The 21563-nt window shown below is 36.3% G+C and overlaps 1 non-coding gene and 1 pseudogene across 1 annotated transcript; one reads left to right on the top strand and one right to left on the bottom strand.

The window, feature by feature from the left end:
• Positions 1–3521: 3521 nt before the first annotated feature.
• Positions 3522–21563, top strand: part of LOC138711629 (uncharacterized) — an 86200-nt pseudogene continuing 68158 nt past the window's right edge.
• Positions 9827–9900, bottom strand: TRNAS-GCU (transfer RNA serine (anticodon GCU)). Its single transcript has one exon. It is a non-coding gene; the product is annotated as a tRNA-Ser (tRNA).

A 21563-nucleotide genomic window follows, 5' to 3' on the forward strand; every position in this document is an offset into this window, starting at 1 on the left:
CAAACCTCTGAAACAAAAATCAGGTAATCAGTGCACCTCAGGGCAACTCCGGATCAGCAGGCAAATGCGTCTACCACCTGAACTAAGCCAGTGGCTAATATCCGTGTAAATAGCTACATTAATAAACAAAATACGTGTATCTGGCAACAATCCAGATCGAGTCACTGAGATGCCTTACGCCCTCAAAAATATATAGTGTGTTACGATATTTTATCAACTGGAAAATACCTCAACCAGGTTAATTATCCCATACTAAGGTTTGAACCGGACTCGTTCGTTTCACGGCCAGACATGCTGGTCATTACGCTAGAGGCGATGGGCCGGAATTATGTTAAATTATGATAGTCTACCGTGGGAAAACGGAAGAACTGCGAGAAAAGCCCAAATTGTGCTTTGTCCGCCACTACTTGTCATTATGGATTCTTCATATGAAAATTCCCACACTTCACCACCCAGCCCTGATCACATATATATATATATATATATATATATATATATATATATATATATATATATATATATATATCAGATTGATTATACTAATATTATGAAATAATATTTCAAAGAGACCAACTACTAGGATTTCCACTGTCGAAAATGATTTTTTTACTAACGACCACTGGATGGATGTACTGCTAAGCTCTTACTCCATGTAATTCGAATCGGGGTTGTAACGTGATTTTTTTCCCAAGTCGCTAGATGGCAGCACATTCAAATTTATAAAAGTTGTCTTGAAAGTATATTAGGCTGATCAATCTCTTATATGTGATCAGGGCCAACAAGCCACCTCAGGGTTTTATAAAAGTACAGGTACAGTCCGATCAGAGTAACGCGTTACTTCGTAATATCTGTGCTGGAAGGAAAAGAGATAAAGGAAGCGAGGAAGATAATTGCTACTCAACCAATGGCAGAGGTCACATTCCAGACTTATTTTGATGTTGGGTGGATAGAAGGTTTTAGACCACCCAACTTGAAGATGAGAGTACGATATGACCTCTGTCATTGATTGAGTAGCAATTATCTTTCTACCTTCCTCTGCCGGCAATGTTTACGTTGCCTATCAGACATTATGGAACGCAGTATAGTTAGGCATGATTTATGAATTATAATGCACAGTGAGATTTTGCGATTTAAATCAAGATTTCCCACCTAGACCTTGAAAGCATAAACGGAAACATCCAGCCTAAATACATTAAAACTACGTAAATTTATTTTTTCCATTTTCTCAAGTCTCTCTTAATGAATTAAGTTCAAAATTTACGAAGTTAATATAGCCTACACATCTTCATTCACAAGAACCGATCTTCGATTTTAAAAAATTGCAATACTTTAAATTTGCGAAATTTTGGCAATCTTTTGTACAATCAATCACTATTTCTCTCCTAGGTCCCACAATTTTTTTTAAATATTTTTCATGTTTTCGTTCGTCCTATTCCAGAATGTTGTGGCAACAACGTGAATCAGTATCATTAAATCATTTTCAGTGTAAGTAGTATTTTTTTTTTCTAAAATTTCTTACTTAAAAATGTTTCTTTTCACATTTCTCTATTAATAATAGAACAAAGATATTAATTCACATTGTAGTTCATTACATATACAATAACCATGTAAAATTGCATGCAATTATCTTTAATAGTTTTTAAAGTATGAGAAAACTCTTTCAAAATTTTAAGTTTTGGAGAACGAGCGAGAAGCTTACCAACAGACCGTGCTGTCTAATACTCTCTTCGTGGATATTTTTAGCCGTAACTCGGAAAATAAGAGAGATATTTAGTAAGTTGCCTCACAGACAAAAAGGGGAAATACTATACGTCACATTTGGGACAAAAAAATATGTATATTGTGGAGCAGTTAAGCTGGATGTACCCCCTTAGGTCAGGCAGCCCCTAACATCTGTAGGCAGTGAATTCCAAGAACGGATATTGTCTATTGTAAAAGATGAAGTAAAGGCGGTTGTTCCGTAGAGATGGACAGACAATAATGTCGTGTACTGATCGGGTATACAGTTTATGTTGTGTGGATAGATTATGAAATCGTGATGCAAGGTATTCATTCTAACAGATCTTGTTTCGGTTGTTCACTCAAGAGTAACGAATGAGTTTGTATCAGGGAGAGACAAACAACATGACACTCGGTCAAACTGAAGTCGTAGTCTTTGAGAATTTCGGAACGAGACGACGAATCTATTATATGAGGGGCTCACAACCAGAGCGGACCAAGTCCACCAGTGATCAGTTTGTGGATTAATACAATCTCGGATGAAGAAAACTTAGATTTATTCATTGCCATAACAAAGTCCATAACTCATTTGTTACTCCACAGAGGGCAGCATTTCCTATGGAAGGTGAAGGTTGCTAAGCGTGAGCCAGGAACTTTAAGACTCAATATCTCAGAACTATTCCAGATGGACTTGGTCCACTCTGGTTGTGAACCCTTCATATATCCCATGTTTACAAGAAAAACAAATTAAGTCAAAAGTATTACTTCTGAGCAAAAGGTCTGTATAATGTAAATAGGCTAATATCTGTGTATGAACTTAGAATTGGAAAATTAAATACACATAAAGAAAAACAACTTACAAAAATTGTATTTTGAGGATTCAGTTTTGTTAAGATCTTTCAAAACGCCATTTTCTCAGAGGTAATAGTTTTTACTTAATGTGTTTTGCTTGTAAGCCAACGATATAGCAATTTTTTTTATGAAAATATGTTTTCGTCGATACTGACATTACGGTCTCACTTGCCAGTTTATTCCAAAGATAAACATACCGGTATCCCCTTCAGAGGTCGTGAAAGAGCTCTTCCTTTTTCACATTTCCATAGTTATCATTTTGTTGATTAAAATATTACTGATTTTATTAGTACTACTACAACTGCAATAATTTTGAAGTTTCAAGCCATGCAATAGTTTTATAATTAAATTTTAAAATACAACTGGTCTAATATGAGAGTGATAGGAGATTTTCTGAAGATATGAGATTGTATGTAGGTAGAATTCAGCGCTGTCACCTTTTTAGTGGGTTATTTAATCAAATGTCTGTTATTTAGCTTCGTGGTAATAGCGAAGTGGTATTTGGCGATATGAGGTCGAAGATTTTCCATCTGATTGACTTTCGCTTTACAGGTAACTTGTAATCAGGATTTGAACCCTGGACCGTTCGTATCACGGTCAGACATGCTAACAGTTACTTCACAGCGGTGGACACACCATGGATATAGTATGGTCGGCAATCGAACTCGCGATCCTACAACTTACAATACAGTCTTAATCGGAGCGCTATCGCGCGCACTGATGGTAGTACATCACTTTCAAAATGGAAAATTGTATGGGGTATTTAAATAGACATGAAAAACAATATGTAATTAGATATTCCCTATGGCTAGCGTAAATTTCGTCTCTGATATTGGCAGCAATGGTGTGGAGGTGTCTGCGAAAGGCAAACAACGATAAACACGCGTCAGTACCAAGAAGTGATTGTGACGCGTCAAGTTTCTGCCGGCTTATAAGCCGCAGGCACGAACATTCTTAGCGATTCTTATAGTATCCATATGTCATTAAACATCGCGTTTAAATGTTGTAATGTGTAACACACAGAATTAAGATCTAAATGACTAAACCTTAACAGAACTACATCCCATTCAACGAAAAACTTAGTCTTACAATGGCTTTTATATTCAACTCGCTAGTCCTTGATGTTTTAGCGTTTCTGTGTGCGTTGTTTCTAGTCTTTTATGTATATTTGACACATACCTTCAACTTTTGGAAGAATCTAGGAATCCCTTATATTAAGCCCTTGCCCTTCGTGGGTAACTTCAAGGATGTAGTGCTTCAGAAATATGGAATAGGTCACTACTTGAAAACTGTGTATGACGAACACAAAGATAAGTCTTACATAGGAATCTTCGCATTCCATCAGCCGGCCCTGGTGATTAACGATCTGGACATCATCAAGAGCGTTCTGGTGAAGGACGCGCAGGTGTTCATCAACCACAAAGCAACCGTGGACGCGGAGAAGAATCCTATTCTGCACAGAACTCTCTTCTCGCTGAAAGGACAAAGCTGGAAGAACATGAGGTTGAGCTTGTCGCCTACATTTGCTTCAGGAAAGATGAAACAAATGTTTCACTTGATGGACAGTTGCGCTAAGCAGTTGGTGCAATATTTAGACAACTCAAAAGGTGAGTTTTCTACGCTTATTACTGTCATATCGCGAAAATTTAACAGCGAAACTACCTCGCCTACCGAGAGATTTTTAGATCCGCATTGTTGAAAATAATGTTGTAGTTATGGAAATATTTTACACTTGGCCAAAATGTTCACATAGAGGTTTTCTGTTGTTGACATTGTCGCTTAAGATATGTAATGTTAATATTATTACTCTACTGCTGATGATGTCACAGACGTTAATAATTTTATACGTAGATACTGTAAATGTTGCCTTACATATTTGTAACTTTACAGATGATGCCTATAGGCCAATGATTATACAGTATATTAATGCTATAGATATTTTTGTGATTATTATTAAAAAACTTTTAGTTCTGGGATTAACTGAATCTCATAAAAATGGAAATTTACATTTTGAACAATATCCTGCCGAAAGTGTAATATGGCGAACCCAACGAAACAACATCTCGCATGCAAAACACTAGGGACTTCGCAAGAAAGAGGTTCTCACAACTTCGACATTCTCTGGTGTTCGGACAGTTTTCCTTGGTTAAAGATGCTTCTTGATGACTGCTGAACCTGTTGTTTCATAGTTCTTAACTCAGATCTGTATAGCGAGAGCTGATGAACAGAATTATAACGTCGGAAGTCTCGTCTTGCAGCTTCTACACAATCATTGTCTTTTTAAATTATTTTATCGCAAACACACGCTGTTCAAACGACCATTTACACTTTCCGTCCACACCTGTGGACTTACGGCTAGCGCGTCTGGCCGCTAAACCAGGTGGCCCGGGTTCGTTTTCCGGTCGGGGCAAGTTACCTGGTTGAGGTTTTCCGAAGTTTTCCCTCAACCCAATATGAGCAAATGCTGGGTAACTTTCGGTGCTGGACCCCGGACTCATTTCACCGTCACCGTCGCAAGTGCTTTTGAAATAGAAAACCAAAATCTCCTGTTACCGCGCGCTACGTCGTATCAGTTTAATGAAGTGGTATATTGAGAAAAAATTCTTTATATTATTAATTCTTGAACTGATGCATGAAGATACATAATATACTTGTGTTCTCCAGGATCTCCGGTCCAAATGAAAGATACTATGGCGCGGTTCACTACCGACGTGATAGCGTCTTGCGCCCTCGGCATCGAGATCAACTCGCTGCAGTGCCCGGATTCCGAATTCAGGCAGATTCTGAACAATGTGTTCAAGCCAACACTGTCGCGGGCCTTCGGCACTCTTCTGGTCTTTTTCTCGCCCTCACTGGTCAAGGTGTTCCGACCGAAGATCATCGACGACAAAGTTAATAGCTTCATGCGGGACTCTGTGTGGAGCATTGTGGAATACAGGTCAGTCTTGGGTCATTTTGCCTTTTTTTTTTCAAAAGATATTAATAAAGGATTTTAACTAATCTCATGGCCGCAAGTCAAGACATTTTACATACAATTATTATCATCATAGACACCGACTCATGGAAAATGTGGGAATCGTACACGAGAACATACAACAGGCCAATCGTTATCTCGTGAAACCCACTTGCGCGTAAGGGAAAAAAATAAAGTGGACTGAGAAGTTTCTCTTCCTATCTACGCTTCCACTTCCAGCTAGCTAGCTCACTTACGTCCACCATAAGGTTATTACTCTGAATTGATTTGATTTCACGAGATAATGAATGACCTATAACCGAGGTCCAAATTATCGTGTCCGCCCAACTATCGTACAATGTGGCAATACTAACTTACGATTAAAATGATTTCCGTTTCCGAAAATGGAAGCCGACTGCAATCAAGGCGTGACGTATTAAGGTGCACATCGACACCAGAAATGTCAGATATCTTCAAAATTTTGGTAAATAATATGTTTGCCTCATCTGAAAATTCATTTCTTCTACTTTTCAAAATGATGTAACTTGTACCCATTGTCTCAATAATTTCATAAAATTTGGGCATTTATAATACAAGCGCACTATATTTTCTATACCTTACACCATCTTCAGTGTTTGTTTTCTCCTATTTCACATTTTCCGACATTTGTTATCCTTTCGACGGACAACAAATAGACATCCAATTGGCAAAATACTTAATTGAGGTACCAAATTAAAGCTTAAATATGTGGCTATGTTGTAAACTAATATTATTATTTGCAATTGATTATAATTATTTTTTTCCAAAAATATACAAATATACATTATTTTTCTAAAGAGCTTATATAATGTAGCATATCTTTTGAATGGTTCAAGATAAATAAATAATAAAATTTTAATATGTAACATTCTCCATAGACATAGGATCATTTTGGCGAAATAAGTTTTACCCTAGGTCAATATTTATAATGATGCTATGTCGGTCCAAAATTTTATTGATTTTTCTTCTTTTTTTTTAATTTCTTTGGCCCTCCAAATTCGATTTTCAAGTTTGAATTATATAAATTGTTTAGTTTACTCCCAAGACTCATGTCACCAAAATTTGAAAAACATTAAAAAATAAATGTGGATTTTTATCTTAAGAGTCTATATAGTCTATACCTTGGAACGTTAACACGTATTAACACGTGTTACATATAAAAACCTGAATCTTATATTTGAATAAGAGTGTTCATATTACTCTGATAAGTACCTGTGAAATAGTAGCATTTTAAGGTAAAATTTTAGATAAAAATTATTGTAATATAGGCTTAAACATTTCATTGAGTGTAATGCCTGTGAAACAGTAACATTTTAATTTGAAAGCTCACAGCAAAGACTATGTTTATTCTTTTGTACATTACACAATACAGCCCTACTATTGAAATCATTCTTTTATTGCATTCTGTGGTTGTCAATGATACGGAAGTAGTCTGTTTACATCGCACAGCGCCGCGCGCCACTACTATTCGTCGTCATTTGACACAGTGCACAAACACCGAACGACTTAACTTCAAAGAGTAGTGGCTAAGATTCCGGTCTCTACTCATTACTAACAAAGGAAATGTTGATGAGAATATGTCGAAACCTCTCCTCAGACTCGTAAGATCTCCACAGCGGATAGATTAATACATAAAATCAACCACTTACATTTAACAATATTTTCTTTAAGTCCGTCATAAACTTATCTTATATAATAATGTGATATTTTTATTTCATTCTACTTGATGAACGTTTTCGGTTTTGTAAACAAACTTCAGATCACTGTTACCTCTATTGAACTGTTATACTGATGTGCAATGGGTTACATTAACCATATTGTATTAAAATATAAAATATAAAATGTGAGATAAAGCGTTAATGAATGTACATATTTAAAAATGGTAACAAATTAAATTAAATTAGTCTAAGATGAAGGTTTTGCAGCGTATACAGTCCTTTCAAATATGAAACAATTATTTTCTTATGACTACTTTTACAAATAGACTATTTGTTATCTCTACAAAATGACCTCCCTCCTCTAAGAAAATTAATGTTTGTAATAATTATAATTAAGAAAACAAAATAAAAGGTTTTTAATGTGTTGGAATATTAGTAGGTCTACTAGTATTCAGTGTGTGTATATATATATATATATATATATTTATTTATTTATTTATTTATTTATTTATTTATTTGTTTATTTATTTATTTATTTATTCACTTATTCCTTTATTTTTTCATTCATTTACTTTATTTATATTTATTTATGTATTAATTTATATTTGTTTGTTTACTTTTGTTGATTTACTTATCCATTGGTATTTCTCATTATTTTACGTTGCATTTTCAAGTACTGAAATCCCAGATATTGACGCGAACAATAGCAACTGACCCGAGGTACTTCCTCTATAGGATTTTCGAGATTTAAAAGGTTTCTGAAATAAAAGATATGGTACAGCATAGGAATAATGGAGAAATAGAGAATACTGAAGCAAAGTGACCTTCATATTCCAGAAGCCTTTTCATTCATCTAGAATTCCCTAATTTAAATTAACCCTCTCTCTATACCCCAAATTGTTTTCTGAAGTCAGAAAATGTTTTGAAGCCTCTATATTATTGCTGACGTCAGCGTTTCTGGCGCGTAACCTTAAGTACAATGCACAGGCTGCGAGCATTTGTTGATAGTGTAGCTGAGAATGGTACCACCTCCTATACACGTTATGTCAGCAGTCTGCTATCCAGCCTACGGCAAAAGTAAGATACTCGCACTTAACTTTCCCTACGCTAGCGTTCCTGCGTTGTGTCTTTGAGTACAATGTCCAGTCAGTGAGTTCATGTTGCCACTGCAGCTGAGAACGGTACCTCTTCCTAAATACGCGTCACATCAACAATCTGCCAATCACAATTGTCAGCTTTATCACCCATAGACAGTTACAAAGGTAAGATACTCGCACTTAAGGTTCCCATTACTTATTTCACATGCCAAAAACGGTGGCGTGGCCTACAGTTGATAGTGATGTAAATAACACATCAGTAAAATTAAAATGTTGATTAATTTTTATTTTACATAACATGGTTGTGTCTTCCCGATAACATTCGTCGACAATGACATAATGGTAAAATAAATATTGACATCTAGAGTGTAAAATATCTGAACCTCGGAGAGCATTAAAAAATGTAGGAAACAGCAGCCGTATTGTAAGTTTGAAGTCACATTAGTTAACAATGGAAAGAACATTCCCTCTCATGTTAAACAAAATAGAATTACTGGATGTAACTCTCAGGCCAATAGAGAGTTAAATAAGTTTTATTTGAATGATTGAACTTCTACACGAACGACAAAAGCACAGACAAAAAAGAGAAACTTGGGAGGGGAAAAAATTCGAATGGTGTGTGTGATCTCACTGTATTGCAAGGAGCATCGGGACTGTTGACATGAGTTTTTAGTCCTTGGACCATTTGCCTCAGTCTGGAGTTCGCCGTCCCACTGAAGAGGATTAGATAATTGTGAGGAACAAAGGCCGTAAAGAGAATTAATATACTTCAGCATACAATGTTATGAAAAAGATGTAAATCAAGCTTGTCATTTTTCTACTGACAGTTGAAATTAGAACAACGAAACTTGTCTTGGTCAGCGAAATAATCGAAATTATCATTGCTCAATTTCAGGGAGAAACACGGCGTCATTCGCAAAGATTTTCTAGACAACATAATGGAGCTGAGGAAAAAGGTGCAACAGGAGGATGCGTCAAAGGGCGTCAGCACGCCTACACTCGTAGATGACGACTTTGTGGCACAGGCCTTCAACTTCCTCACAGCTGGATTCGATACTTCCTCCACCACCATGGCCTTCGCCCTTTTTTGAGCTGGCACTCCACCCAGAAGTGCAGCAGCGTCTGCGTGGCGAGATCGTGGACACCCTGGTGCGACATGATCATCTTGTCACATACGACGGCGTGCAGGAGATGACATACCTCGACATGGTGGTCTCCGGTCAGTTAATTCCTTCTATAATTATGCTTCCATCATAACACTGCTTATAATCCAATAATCTATTATTATACAGAGCTCCCACAAAATATTTGAAAGTCATATTGAGGTTAAGATTTCATTGAAACTTGTTTTTTAACATCAAGAGATTCAAATTTTGTGTTCATCACTTTGTATAACTGTTAGTTTGAAATTTTACAAAATGTTTTATCATATTGAAATGACTTAGAACCAAATTTTATGTCATGTTTTTAAACAGTTTCATTTTTTAATAATTTCAAGGAAAAAATTGTTCCGGGGCCGGGTATCGATCCCGGGGCCCTTCGCTTAGCGCGCGAATGCTCTACCGACTGAGCTACCCCAGGAACTATACACGACACCGTCATAATTTTTCCTTTTATATCCACACAACTCACATGAGCTGACAAGACGCCAGGCCTCAACTGTGAGTGCACACAAATACTGTGTGACTTTAAATTGTGGCTTTCTGTTAACGTACCTCCAGTAACGAATGTATTATACAAATCTGGCTTTCAGGTAGTAGCTCCCTGTAAAGCAGGTTTCATTTTTATTAATATGTGTATATACATTTTTCTTGCATTTTACCTATGTTCAATTGGTCAATTTATGTCTCTCCACCTGAAGATATTTAAAAAAAATCGAAAATATTTGTGGATATATAAACTTGTGATATGAAACTTAAGAACAGAAAAATGTTTTCTGTTCTAATTGATAAGTTGTTTTCTGAAATTATAAAACAATTCATTCTTATACATGTCCCACAAAAGACCTTTCCGGTTTCGAACACATGCAATCGTTCTATGAATCTGAGGTGCATGAAAATAGAACCAAGTAATGGAAACAGAAACTCAAAATTTAGTTGTGGCAACACTGTTTTCCTAGTTCGTAACACCAGCGTATAATCCCTATTCGCTGGTAACACTGCCTCATAATAGCGCATATAAATAAATTTGTTCATTGTTGAGGCGAAAGAGGAGAAAAGTTTTTGTGTGCTCGATTTTCATGTGAACCGGTCGGTTATTAATGTGCAACGGCATTACCGAACAAAGTCTGGTGCAGGTCCACCCAGTGGGCCTACAATCCGTAAATAGTACAGTAATTTTAGGCAAGATTCTTCGCAAGCGGTTGCGATTTCATCCGTACCGACTAGCAAAATTCAGGAAATCTTCTTTCCTGCCAACATCCATTTTAAAAGAAATATTGCCACTATCAGAGGTTCCTTACAAATTTTTAGAAACCATTGCTATTATATACCTTAATTACTGAACTTTTCAGGATTTTTCACTATTGTAAACTAGAATTTTCTTTAATAACTGAACATTATATTTAAAGCATTATACAAATTTATTATTTGGTATACTTTGTCTACGAGCAAACTCAAATTTTGAGAAAGTAATAAAATAAAAACTCATAATTATTTTAAATTTTATTTCACATAAAAACACACATTTTGAATTCTTTAAATGTAAATATATATTTTCAAATATTCACATAGACCTATAACACATAAAAATTAAGTTTTAGTCAAATAATTTTCGACAGAAGCCCCATTTCAGATTAATCATTACCCGAATGTTCAGTGCAGTTGATTAGACGTGACAGCTGGCAACTGTTTCTCGAAATTGCTTATCTGTGGAACTGTAGTCTGCTCTCTCACCTCAAGCGACAAGAGCTGTCACTACTAAAAAACTGTACTGTAACTAACACACATTCATGTGTTATTTAGGAGTGCCTTGTAAGTTATCATAACGCCTCCTTTCTTTTGCAATCAAATATGTCTTTAAGGAGTGCATGTTGTTTCTCATTGGCCTGGACGCTCTTTTTCCCCAGTACAAGGCAGTGTTCAGCCACACCCATATTAGTCATTTGTGATGGACACTTGAGGATGAATCTCATTGTGTTCTGCAATTCATTAGCAGATGGCGAGACAGCATAAAATGTATACTGGTGAGTATTGCACATTGTTTACATTCACATAAAATAATTGAAACACAATTAAATAGTCTATTTTTTCCCATTTTTAGCACATAAAATAAGTATTTTCCCCATGTTTAGTACCTAACCTGTAGCGAGTGCATTCGGTGTCGTGTGGACGTGACTTGAGTATCAAAGAGTTGCTAGCGTTAACCTTTTGAATGGGACAATCATTAATTAAATCCCAGATGTATGTTATCCTTCAAGTTAGTATGAATATTCTGACACCCAGTTGTCTGGAGCTGTCATGTATACGTGCATCAGTCGCCATCGCTAGGTCAGAGATGGCGCTTTTTCAGAGCTGTGGTTTTCGAACAATAGCCACAGTCGGAACCAACGACAAACCTGTCACAGCGACAGAATCACAGGCCTTCAAATCACAATACACTACTAAGTTACATTGCATTACTTCTGTTACAGAGGTTCTGAGGAAGTACCCCACGTTACCTTTCCTGGACAGGGATTCACTTATGGACTACAAGCTTCCGGCCCCCAGTAAGAAAGGAAGCGACACGGTCACACTTCCGGCAGGAACTGCGGTTTATATTCCAGTCATGGCTATTCAACACGACCCAGAATACTATCCACAACCTGAAAGATTCAACCCGGAACGTTTTTCTGAGGAGAACAAGAGGAGCCGACCCAATTTTGCTTATTTTCCGTTTGGCGAGGGACCACGGATATGCATTGGTGAGTCAGATCTAATGCTAAAGCGCAAGAAAGCTCAGTAGAAGTTCTGAGAATATACGATTCAAGTTAGAAATACTATTAAAGTATATAACAAAAATAATAACACAGAGCGATAGATCTATATTAGATAGACTATATATTGACACTACATCATCAAAATCATTTATATTATTAACCACTTTAAGTATTCGGCCGTCTAGCTCTCTCCATCCTCACTCCCATCAGAATTTTAAACAAATAAGTTACCAGATATTTATCAGTAATAGGACTAAATAAAGATTAATTTTTGGTCTTACAGAATATAACTGTTACGGTAACAATGATTATTAGAGAAGAAAAGTTCGCTCCGGCGCCGGGGATCGAACCCGGGTCCTTGGTTCTATGTACAAAGTGCTCGGCTCTAACCACTGAGCTACGCCGAAGTTCAATCCACAACACCGGATCGAATCCTCTCCTCTAGTGTTTTGTGGCTTGACTCCAAGTTCGACATATTATATGATGATATAATATATTAAGTCAACTCCCATTATACAAGGAACGCACTCAATTGAGTGACTTGGTGGACGAGATTCCACAGTAATATGCACTGTTAAGCGAAGAATTTACATATAAATTAATTTTTGGTCCTATAGAATATATCTGTCATGGTAACAATGATCAGTGATTAGAGCACTCGTACATAGAAGCAAGGACCCGGGTTCGATCTCCGGCGCTGGAGCGAATTTTCTCTTCTAATAATCATAGTAATAGGACTGCCTGCTCATGAAGCAGGATGGTGTGACAATATACAGCAGAATGAACACAAGACAAGTTCAGTTCCTTTCGGAGGAAGATAAGTCGCTTCAGAAAGTTCGGAACAGTTTTCAATGTACACAAAATGTCAACCGTTTTCTATTCTGACTGGCTAGAGCAGACCGTCTTCCTTTGTCCTAGATTGGCCTACATCGTGGAGAAAATATGTTGAACACATCTGCTACGTGAGTGATGCATATCGATAAAACCCTACGGTATATAGAATTGCTTGTATCACCGTTACATTATGTAGTTCACTATATTCGGACATCACTCTTAATGTTTCTGCAAACTTATATGTACAGCAATAAACAAGATCATCTTTTCTTCGATAACAAATGCAATTGGAGAGGTGGACTCCAAAGTATCCTAAGTTCTATTTTTAACATTTCAACTTGGTTTATTCAAGTTTTAATTTATACTTTTGAAGCCTATATGTAACTGTCTAAGTTCATTTAACCGACTCTCCTAAGTCTTGACTTAGATCCGTTTGAAAAAAAAAACATATGCAGATACTAAGGGCATCAAATTTATTTTATCAGCTTTTGTCATTTTCTCGTAACTTGTCATTTGGACTTACGCCAGTTTGGAATCCACCTCTTCAATTCTGTTTCCAAGACAACTTCTGTTTACAAAGCAAAATAAATTTCCTACTTTGGCTGCTACATATTTTTTAAGTTAACAGATCAAATTTATGCATTTAAATCGACAAGACTTTGGGGATATGATTTTTTATGCTTTTAAATCGTCTTTGACGCCAAAAGAATGCATTCAAAGACTAAAAAATGCTTTCGGAGATGAAGTATCGTCAGCAAGGACTGTGTATAATTGACTTGATGAATTCAAATGTGAACGTACTTACTATTACATCAGCAATGATTTCAGCGAGGGTCAACCTGCTACAAGAACCAGTGTTAGTAATACCGACGCTGTGCATAAAATGATTAAAGAAGAAAACTGAATCACTTATGCCGAGATTCGAGCATCTTTGGAAATCGGTATGAGTGCAAAACAAAAGACCCTCCATAATCATCTTGCTGTGAGGAAGCTGTGTGCTCCGTGGATTCCACATAATTTGACAGAAGCTGAGAAACAAACACATGTTAATCGGTGCAAAATGCTTAAAAATATTAAATCGTGGCTGGCGAAATTCTGTTTCTGACATCATAACAGGTTACGAAACATGGATTCACTATGATGATTCAGTAAATAAACAGCACTCCGCACAATGGATCTTCGCAGACTAAAATAAGCCAACAAACGTTAAAAAAAAAAGGCATTAGCAAGAAGATGCCTGTCTCGTTCTTTTGTCACTCTCGTCCTGTCATCTCTATTCCACTGGAGGGTCGTCGTACGGTTAATGCCGAGTGGTATACCAGCATTTGTTTACCGACCGTCTTGGAAAAGTGCGTACAGAATGACCACGAAGCCATATTGTCCTCCACCATGACAATGCATGGTCTCAAACTGCTAAACAGACCGTGGAATTCTTAGCCATTTCTGGCGTGAAATTAATGACTCAGCCACCTTACAGTCCTGATTTTGAAACCACCAGGAATAAATTGCGCGGATTATCCTTTAACACCGCCGACACTTCGATTGAGGCCTTCAACATGCTGATATCTGAAGTGCTTCTACAAATGTGGTTGCAGCGCTTGGATGACTAGTTCCATCGAATGGACAAGTGCCTAAGATTTAAGAGGAAATATTTCGAGAATAAATTTAATAAAGGCGAAAGCAGAAATAATTTATTGCTCTACGTATCAGTTGCAGAAACTACAGTATGTGTGTGGTCCATAGTAATCAACCAGCCAATTAATCACTAAATAATACATTACACGATACTTTAGTTTCAGAAAATGAAGGCACCATTGGAACAAAAGACAATTATAAGTAATTGAACCGAAATGAGAAAGATAGATTTAAAAAGTACAGGGACATCATTTTATTTTTACTTCAATTTTTATTGTACCCGAGTATTTTAATGTACTTCACTCCTACCCCTTCTAGTAGTAAACTTCCACCCAAGGCCGCATATGAAGTCAAAGTCGTCTTACGGTCACAGTATACAGTATTGAGTGAGTATAGTACGTTCCAGAAATATGGTCCTATTTTCCAGTGAATAAAATGCATTCTTTATTGAATCATATTTTCGCACAAGTATTGTATCCGTTTGGTTACGTCACTTCCCTGTTTCCAACATCCGTTTCTACTGGCCCCTCTGTAAGACGAGACGATAAAAGTCACCCTCGGCTCTCTTTTTGCGCATGCGCCATCGGTGTAGTATTTCCGCTTCCGGTGTGATGCCGGGCCTCGTTGTAAACATAAAAATTGTTTTATTCACCGCATTCTAGAGTCACCTTCGTCACGATCATATATTATTTACATTTCGGTGATACAAGTTACGTAATTATAATAATAGTGCATTGATAGATTTCACAATTATTACTCCAGCTCCTGTTATCCAAGTCAAACGTTATTTTCGTACAATTGTATTCCAGAATATTTCCTCATAAGTCTTGATAGGCTATATGTATTAAGAGTTAATTTCTGGTGGTAGTATTGATATTAAACTTGGCTAACACAATATTCCATCTACAACTTCAGAGGGGCGGCAAGAACTAGCGCTGAGGTAGTTCTGGATATTTCAACTGTAAACCAACTTACGAATCTCGTGATATGCAAATAAATATCACCAAACGTAAGTGCCAACTTCAGAGGGGCTACAAGACACTTTGTGTCCAAATTTATAAAACCAGGGGCATCACATCCAGTAAAATTAAGAGTGATCTCAACCTTGTTAACAATTCGAAGAGATATTCCTATGTAAATAAAGCGGCGAAACTAGCGCTGAAGTAGTTCTGGTGATTTCGGAAGTGAAAATTGTTGAATTTATAAGGGTTTCTTTTTATGTAGATACAGTTGATCGTATATGCACCATAGACAAATATATGCATGGCGTAACAAAACCCTAAACTAACCAAATCTAACCTGTCACAGATTCGTATATGCAACATGTATATAAGCGGGGAACTACTTCAGCACTAGTTTAGCCAAAAATTGAATTAATTTGTTTGAAAGATGAAGTAGGTTATAGACCAAAGATTATTATTTGAACTCTATAGAGAGTAGTGGTTTGGTTCGACTGGAACATCTCGGAAAAAAGAAGATATATATATTTTTTTTATTATTACCGGTATAGACCTATATTCATTATTATTTATTATTCCACAGTTGAGTGACAAAATGGACAAGGAACCATCCAAAAGAACAAATCGGGACACCCTTAGAACAATAGCATTCTAAATATCATGGTAAATTAGGAAACATACCACTAACTTTATGAGTTCCTATAGGCCCTAAATGTTTTTATCCATCTAAAACACTGATAGAGGAGGTCAGCTGTCGAACATGTTAGTAAAGCAATTCACAATGCCGCTATCTTTCCTGAATTTGAGATCGGTGAATCTTCACACATGCAACAGAGTGACTCCATTTCTCTATCCATGATCCACATTTTTGTAGTTCAGTTCAAATCTATGAACTATTGGGATCGAATAGTAATGGTCCTAAGTCTTACCAAGCGGAAATAACACAGAGCTAACAGTTAATTAACAGTGTATGGTAATTATGTAGTACTAATCGGCCAGGCCTCCATATTCTCGCAATAGAGGTCCAGGGCACCTTCGTTATCATATGTATTTTCTTTTATTAAATTTCGTTTGTATATGTATGATTAACTTGTCATCCAGTATCCACTTTACACCCTGGATCTCTGTTGTAGTAAGATGATGGCCTGGCCGATACGACCTGTCGATGGTTTGTTTCTACACAATTATTAAAATATATGTATATAGCCTACTTGGTAATGTATCTATCCTGGATCTCTATTACGGGAAGATGGCCTGGCTGATGATTACTACTTAATTACCCAAAATTTAAAACTAACCATTATCAACACTCGTTTTTAGGTTGATTTTTTTTTTTTGTTATGATCGTCGTCGTAGGTGTGTGCTCGTTAATTGATTAGCAACGGCTATATAACTACTGATAATGGATAAATGCTTAATAAAGAAAATTGTCCCCACTGAAAGTGCAGTGAACGGGAATACAATGATAAATTGGGTTATATTAATGACAGTGAAACTAATGGCTCATCGTCGGGTGGCGATCAAAACCTTGTAATTCCAAAACTGGAAATTTTACAAGAGAAAGATATAATATTACTGATACGATATCATGTTCACGTGCTCTATTTTATGTACATGTCTTAAATTTCTGTTTAAATTCGACTGTTTACTAAATATGGTACTGCAATGTTTGCATACCACAGGCATTATTACAGAAGTTTGAAAACTAATCCATCAATCTCGAATGAAAGTAAAAGAAATCCAGTTCACAATTACTGCGGTAAATAAAACATTTTTATGCTTACAACGGGGCTCAGCGTCACACCGGAAGCGGAATTTCTTCACCGATAGCGCATGCGCAATAAAGGGAGCCAAGGGTGACTTTTATCGTCTCGTCTCTGTAAGGGCTAGTGGCTGGGCTGTCTTAGCTCCATGTTTTCCCTTTTCTACGACCCTGCGACATAACTACTTGGACGAACAGTAGACAGCAATCTGAGTAAATTTATCTGTGTGAATCGGGAAGAAGTGAAGTGATTACAATACATAAGTAAGGTACTCTGTTATAGAGTAGGTACAGAATTATAATTTCAAGAGGCACAGGATTATGGCTCTCCATGTCGAATGATGGTTTGCATGATTTCTTTTGGAGTGACTGTAAAACAATTGTGCTTGTTAAACATCCTCAACAATAGAAGAATTAAGGAATTACATTCCATAAACAATACATTCAATTTCAGAAGATATACTTAAAAACGTTTTCGATATGCTCACAAAAGAAATGAACGGCTATCATTTTCAACAATTTGTTTAAATATCCAGATTTTTATTATTTTTCAATTTAAATGCACTCTCCATATTGTATGCTAATGTGCGTAGACAATATGTTATACATTGCATAATGAATACATCCGGCGTCCGCCTAGATAGTTCTGTTACTGAGTAAAAACACATTGTTAATACTGTACTGTATTTTGAATAAAAGAAACCTAACGAAAATATCAAACTGAAAATTGCAATAGTTCGTAGTTTACGTAAATAGTTGCATTATTTTTCTTCCCTCCTATACCTAGTAACGTGACTTGTTTGTATTTTAATCTAGTATCATCAAACTCCGGTCTTGGAACGGGGTAACATAGTGCTTAATGTTCTCAATCGTTGATCCAAAGATATAGCCAGGTTAATACTAGAAATGTTAGTAAAAACAAAATGATGACCCGATACAAACACAGAGTTGCAATTTTTAAGATCTAAGCTGAATAATGGCTCAAATAGAAATATTCGAATATAGAAAGAATCATTTTTAATATAACATACTATGTAGAACGTGAAAAAAAAAACTTGATATGAATATAAAATCTTTCTGAATAGGGCTTGGAAATATGATCATAGTATACTCCAATACCAGTATACTGTTTGCTGGAATGATGATACGTTCTGCTTATATTTCCTTAGATGAACTGTTCAAAATGTCGACCTCCTACCTGAACATAGCTACAGCTCGTCGTCTCATCGAGACCCGAACATGCTTGGCCACCACGCTCACCAAATCCCAATGCACTGCACTTCTTTCTGTGGTGGTGCTTAAAGTCATTGTTTATTTCGACTTTTGTGAATAATGAAAGGACTCTCCGTCAGAAGATTCTTCAAGCCTGTCAGGCAATAAGAACAAGAACTATGCCAGGAATTTGGGAGCATGTTCGAATCTCTATATGACGACGAGCTGCGGCCTGAATTCAGGCAGAAGATCGAGATTTCGAACAGTTCATCTACGGAAATGTAAACAGAATGTACCGTATCAAAATAATTCCAGCAAAGCGCTATGATCATGTTTCCAAGCCCTACTCAGAAACCAAGCATTTCCGGGACCATGAAGATAGTGCCCTATATTTTTCATTAAAAGTCAAGGGAATACAGAATTAGAGGCTGATCTATCTAGAGATAGCAAGATCAATCCTTAAAAATCTCAAAAAGTCTGGATATAAAGCCCGAAGTTACAACCTTCGCAAATATTATTAATTATAAGCCAAGGGAATGCCGAATTAGGGACAGATGTATCTCTAGGTAACAAGATCAATTCTTAGATATCTCGTAAGTCTAAATACCAGGGCATTCGAAAAATAATGGCAACATAGTTACTGTTTCACACTAAATTTATTTAGGTAACTTTTGGCTTTCTATACTTCAAATAGTCCCCTACCATGTCAATAATACGTTGCCAAATATTTGGGAGATGGCGGACTCCATCTGCAACATCATTTCTGGAGAAACTCTCACTCCTTGATCTAAAGGTCTTTGATTGTCAGCTCTTGATTGAAAGTGAATGCTTCGCTTCCACCCAACTTGCAATAGTTAATTGTGAACTTGTAGTAGGACTTCTCTCCCATAAGCTTTTTTAACCCTAAAGCACCGAGTTGTATGTTTTCTCTTGCAACCTGAAATTATGAAGCACCTTTGTTCGTACCATTATGGCTTTATTGTTTACTACAAATCAGAAACAGGCACTGTATTTACAAAATATAGCTATTTCGAGACTTTCAACGTTGCATGAAACAATCGCTGCTCTATTACGTAGTACAAGATTTCATTGGTCATCGCTAGTAGCACTGATTTACAACATTCTCACTATTACTTATCGAATGCCCTAGTGTAAAACCTGAAGTTACAATCCCCGCTAATATTCCTAATTACAAGGCAAAGGGATACCGAATTAGGGACAGATCTACCTCTAGATAGCACGATCAATACTTATAGCTCTCATAAAGTCTAAATATAAAACCTGTAGTTACAATCCACGCAAATATTCTTAACTACAAGTTAAGGGGATACCAAATTAGGGACCCACTATCTCTAGATAGGAAGATCAATCCTTAGATATCTCAAAGTCTAAGAAACATACCGGAACACTCAGATAAAAAAATAAAACAAACTACACAAGAGTTACTTCCGGAATCATGTATGATAAAAACTATATAATATTATATTTGGAGCAATGTCTAATCTTTAATGGGAATGTATATGGATTCACATCGTATAAACATGATTCTCTGATTACTAATTAAGATACTACAGAGCCTATTACCAGATTGTCAAATAACTATAATCTTCTTACAGAGATGCGGTTTGGTCTGATGCAGACCAAGACGGGGCTCATCCACATCTTGGCCAACTACGAAGTGTCCCCCTGCAAGGATACTCCAGTAACCTTGGTGTTCGACTCTAAATCACTCCTACTTACGTCTGAGGGTGAAATGAACCTTACTTTCACTAAAATAGACACATGAGAAATTCCATCTACTCAATATCTTCAATAAGTCAAAGAACAAAATTCTTGTTATCGCATATAAAACCAGACTAATGTGACAAATGAGAACTGGACCTTTGGATTTTATAGTTTTCGTGAAATAATTTATATTTTATTTTAACACAGACTTCTAATTGTGATGAGTAATAAATTTAACAAAAGTTTCGATTCTGGCCCACAGCTTTGGAGATGAGACAAGATATACAGTTCATCAACATTTTAAAATTACTAGTGCCATTATCAGTCACTAAGCTAGTGACAAGTAAAGAAAAATAATTTTTATGTACTGTGTAATTCATAAAAACATGTCGTGACTTTATTAAATTTTACACTAAAAGTAATTAAAAGAAGTTACGAAACCGTGACTTCCTATTAAGCTATTAACTCTATTTTCAGAATATGGGAATACATAATATATAGAAAAGAAAATTATTACGGATAAATTTAGAGGTATGTACAATTATATCACTCTAGAACAGTGCTGACCAACTCAACTGTTCTTACGAAGCACTGTGTGCACAGAGTCCTCTTGCACAAAGATCATGAATTGGTCACCACTGCTCTAAACTTTATAAGCCATGAAAGCTCTCCGTTGTTGACTTTTCAATGCAGTTTCAACCAATTCTCTTATAGTGACCTGCGAGAATTTTTTAGTCACTTTGTAAATTATCAATGTGTTTTTGTTAGAGTCCGTCCAGAAATTCGTCTTTCTGTTTGGAATATTATCAATAATTATTATAAAATAAAAGAGTAGTGTGGGAAAATTAAGAGGCACAATAGATCTGATATTACCCTTGCGGTGCATTTCGGTGCAGTCCGCAGAGCCTAATCTACTCATATCTACTCTCCTCACCTCAACGCTGGACTCTCTGGGATCTTTTAAGGCAATGCGTTGGTGAAATTTTGGTGAAAAAAAAAAAAGAAAAAAATACGTTTTTTAGTTTTTCAGTATTTTATTAGGAATAAACTTTCTATTCTAATCTGACGCTCTACTCTGGGAAGTTCTAGGGCAACACGATGATGGTAATGAACAGTTTTCACATTTAATTTTTAAAATAATTTTTCTTTAATTTTTCCCCCGTCATTTTGTTGCATTCAAAATCCACTACGCGATACTGAAC

This window comes from Periplaneta americana, chromosome 13 (genome assembly GCF_040183065.1).
Source record: "Periplaneta americana isolate PAMFEO1 chromosome 13, P.americana_PAMFEO1_priV1, whole genome shotgun sequence".
Classification (NCBI taxonomy): domain Eukaryota; kingdom Metazoa; phylum Arthropoda; class Insecta; order Blattodea; family Blattidae; genus Periplaneta; species Periplaneta americana.